The sequence below is a fragment of the Merops nubicus genome, unplaced genomic scaffold (genome assembly GCF_000691845.1).
Source record: "Merops nubicus isolate BGI_N331 unplaced genomic scaffold, ASM69184v1 scaffold231, whole genome shotgun sequence".
Taxonomy (NCBI): domain Eukaryota; kingdom Metazoa; phylum Chordata; class Aves; order Coraciiformes; family Meropidae; genus Merops; species Merops nubicus.
The window spans coordinates 39,275-43,546 of NW_008590031.1; the positions used below are offsets into that span (position 1 = coordinate 39,275).

The 4,272-nt window shown below is 52.4% G+C and overlaps 1 pseudogene; it reads right to left on the reverse strand.

Annotated features, from left to right (window-relative positions):
• Positions 1-223: 223 nt before the first annotated feature.
• On the reverse strand, positions 224-4,062 carry LOC103782029 (annotated as a pseudogene).
• Between the last annotated feature and the right edge of the window lie 210 nt (positions 4,063-4,272).

A 4,272-nucleotide genomic window follows, 5' to 3' on the forward strand; every position in this document is an offset into this window, starting at 1 on the left:
TGGCAGAGTGGTGAGGCCTTGGCCCAGGCTGCCCAGGGAGGTGCTGGAGTCCCCATCCCTGGAGGGGTTCAAAAAACATGTGGACATGGCATCTGGGGACATGGTTTCGTGGTCATGGGAGTGTTGGACTTGATGAAAGTCCTTTCTAACCTTAACGATTCTGTGCCCCTCCTTCCTTTTCAGAAGAGACACATTTTTATTACTCCAGACAAATCCTGTTGGCTTATTCAATCTGCAGCTCCTGTGGAGCAGCATGTTGTCCATCAGTTACTGAAAAAGGCATAGCCATGTCTCTACACATGCTTCTGAAGCTGTCACTGTGTCACAGCACAGCTTATGGGGCATCAACGAGCTTGCAGTGCTCTCAGCTCTAGACTATCAGTCCTATTCAACAGTACCATGGCAGATAGTGTTTTTCTTTTCCAAATTAGAGGTTAAACATTAGAAGCAGCTCAAAGGGAGCTGTGAAGATGGGAAATGCTCCTTCCAGTGCAAGCAGATTAACAGTCACCAGGCTCATGGTTTTTTTGCTTCTGAAAGGTCATTGCTTTGGTTTCTTCTGAGATCCTGCTGCAGCAAAAGGAGATCTCTTGCCATGGCTCTCTTGGCTTTCTCAATGACCTTTCAGAAACAGTGCAGGTTGAGTAGGACACACAAAGCAGCTGCCCACAGATTTCACTGAGCTGATAATGCTCTACAGAAAGGATATCATGATACCTGGAAATCAAACTGGCAAGTGACCTTGAAACCCCTGAATTTTGGATTAACACACAGCTATTCACACAGCTGGAATCTTTAGTCTTCAGGTTGGCCATCTCTAAAAAGCAGGATGCCAAACACACAACCTGTCTCTGTAGCAGTGAGATCCTAATTTAGGGGTGGGGGCTGGTGGCCACTCTGCATGCAGGACATCCCCTAACTCCTCCAGGGCTGGAGGCAGGAGGCAGAAAGAGCTCATGAGGCCCAGGGATAACCTAAGCCCCTTGGCCAAGAAATGTACAATTATATCTGAATGTGACACTGAAAAAATTCAGGATTTGAATGGAACCTTAGATTTATTTTAAATATTTGATGTTTCTGTGTCTGAAAATGAAATTACAACACATTTTCTGACACATTTTCTGACACATTTTCTGACACATTTTCTTTGGTTGTTGATGCAGCACATGACCTATTGATTGTCTGTTTGTTTGTTTGTTTTTTTTCCTCTCTTTTCCTGCAAATATCTCCTCCAATCACACAATGCATCTTCCATACAGATGCCAAAGGAAAGAGGAGACCAGGTGAAGAAGGGGAAAGGGAGAAATCTGAGTGGCAGAAAGAAACATCACCAGGTGAAGATGGGGCTAAGAGACCTCGACGCAGAGAATATGCTGGTGATGAAGATCAGCCTATGGACACTGGTGTAGAAAAAGATGGCTGGTACCAAAGAGGTCAAGGTGGCAGTCAAGGCCACGCCGTTGATGTTGATGGAAGCCATAGATTTTTGGGAAAAGCTGGGCGTCGTGGAGCCCCCAGAGATGGAAGGCTGGGGACTGGGCAGTTTGCTGGAGCAGACCTAGCTGGAGACTCAGTGGGAAATGATGGTATTAGCTTTGGCTTAGGAGGTTTAAGAGGCAAAAGTGGATTGAGGCCTGTGCACGGCAAGGATTCCATTGCAGGCAGAGCAGATACTGGTGATGGCTTAGGAGGAGCAGGGGAAGGGTGGCATGGCAGAGATGATGGTGTGCTGGATGCTCTCAGCGTTGACATGGGTGATGGAGGTGTGGGCTCTCAGCAGGACAAGGCTGGTGAATTAAGTGATGCTAGTTACAGAGCTGGCTTTGGGGGTGTTGGGAGATTAGGTGCTGCTGATGGAAGTTCTGTGTTAGGTGGACGTGATGCTGGTTCAGGAGTGGGAGATGGGAAGGGTGGGAAGGGTGATCTGTTCAAAGACAAGTCCAGGGACTGGAGTTAGAAATGAGGCTGCAGGTGCAGAGGTTGCAGGAGGAGTGAGGTCACCCTATGGCCAAGATGGTCTGCCAGCTGTGGGTGATATGCATGGGGCAAGTATGAACAGAGAAGGACATCCAGGGACTCCCTATGGCAGGGAAGGGCTGACACCTCATAATAGTGGCTACACAGGTCAGGCAGGAAGGTCTGGCTTACTGTATGGCCCGAGTGGTCTTCCAGCTGGAGGCGGGGCTACATCTGGTGTAGGTGGAAGTTCTCCAGGAGAAATGGTGGCATTGTATGGTCCAGATGGCCAGCCACTTGGAGCAGGTGTTGGTGGTGCTGGTGTAGCTGGTACAGAGGGTTTTGGTTCTCCCTATGGAAAGGATGGCCTACCAGTTGGAGCTGGAGTTGGTGGAGCTGCAGTTGGTGGTTTTGGAGGTGTTGGATCTCCTTATGGAAAAGATGGTCTTGCAGTTGGGGCTGGCGTTGGAGGTGCTGGTGTAGGTGGTGTTGGATCTCCCTATGGAAAGGATGGTCTCCCAATTGCAGCTGGTGTTGGTGCTGGTGTCGCTGGGGCAGGGGGTTTTGGGTCTCCCTATGGAAAGGATGGCCTCCCAGTTGGGGCTGGGTTAGCTGGTGCAGGGGTTGTTGGATCTCCCTATGGAAAGGATGGTCTCCCATCTGGAGATGGACTTGGTGGTGCTGGTGTCGGGGGAGTTGGGTCAACCTATGGAAAGGATGGTCTCCCACTTGGGGCTGGGGCTGGTGTAGCTGGTGCAGGGGTTGTTGGATCTCCCTATGGAAAGGATGTCCTCCCACCTGGAGCTGGGGTTGTTGGATCTCCCTATGGAAAGCTCCCTATGGAAAGGATGGTCTCCCATCTGGAGATGGACTTGGTGGTGCTGGTGTCGGGGGAGTTGGGTCAACCTATGGAAAGGATGGTCTCCCACTTGGGGCTGGGGCTGGTGTAGCTGGTGCAGGGGTTGTTGGATCTCCCTATGGAAAGGATGTCCTCCCACCTGGAGCTGGGGTTGTTGGATCTCCCTATGGAAAGGATGGCCTCCCACCTGGAGCTGGAGCAGGCATAGTTGGTGCTGGTGTGGCTGGTCTTGGAGGTGTTGGGTCTCCCTATGGAAAGGATGGTCTCCCAGCTGGAGCTGGTGTTGGAGGTGCTGATGTATCTGGTGCTGGGGGAGTTGGGTCTCCCTATGGAAAGGATGGTCTCCCAGTTGGAGCTGGCATAGGTGGTGCTGGTGTTGGATCCCATTATGGAAAGGATGGTCTCCCATCTGGAGCTGGTGCTGGTGTAGCTGGTCTTGGATCTCCCTATGGAAAGGATGGTCTCCCAGTTGGAGCAGGCATGGGTGGTGCTGGTGTTGGAGGTGCTGGATCCCATTATGGGAAGGATGGTCTCCCATCTGGAGCTGGTGCTGGTGTAGGTGGTCTTGGAGGTGTTGGTTCTCCCTATGGAAAGAATGGTCTCCCAGCTGGAGCAGGCATGGATGGTGCTGGTGTAGGTGGTCTTGGAGGTGTTGGATCCCCTTATGGAAAGGATGGTCTCCCAGCAGGAGCTGGTGCTGGTGTGGCTGGTCTTGGAGGTGTTGGGTCTCTCTATGGAAAGGATGGTCTCCCACTTGGAACTGGTGTTGGTGGTGTTGGTGTAGGTGGTGCAGGCCCTTATGGACAGGATGGTCTCCCAGCAGGAGCTGGTGCTGGTGTGGCTGGTCTTGGAGGTGTTGGGTCTCTCTATGGAAAGGATGGTCTCCCACTTGGAACTGGTGTTGGTGGTGTTGGTGTAGGTGGTGCAGGGGGAATTGGGTCTCCCTATGGAAAGGATGGTCTGCCACCTGGAGCTGGTGTAGCTGGTCTTGGTGTCACTGGTCCAGGGGGAGTTGGATCTCCCTATGGAAAGGATGGTTTCCCAGCTGGAGAAGGCATTGGTGGTACTGGTGTGGTTGGTCTTGGTGGTGTTGGATCTCCCTATGGAAAGGATGGCCTCCCAGTTGGGGCTGGTTCTGATGTAGCTGGTGCAGGCAGTTTGGGGTCTCCCTATGGAAAGGGTGGTCTCCCACCTGGAGCTGGTATTGGTGATGCAGGTGTAGCTGGTGCAGGGGGTGTTGGATCTCCCTATGGAAAGGATGGCCTCCCAGCTGGAGCTGGTATTGGTGGTGGTGTAGCTGGTGCAGGTGGTTTTGGATCTCCCTATGGAAAGGATGGTCTCCCAGTTGGAGCTGGGCTTGGTGGTGCTGGTGTAGCTGGTGCCGGGGGGTTTGGGTCTCCCTATGGAAAGGATGGTCTCCCAGTTGGAGCTGGGCTTGGTGGTGCTGGTGTAGCTGG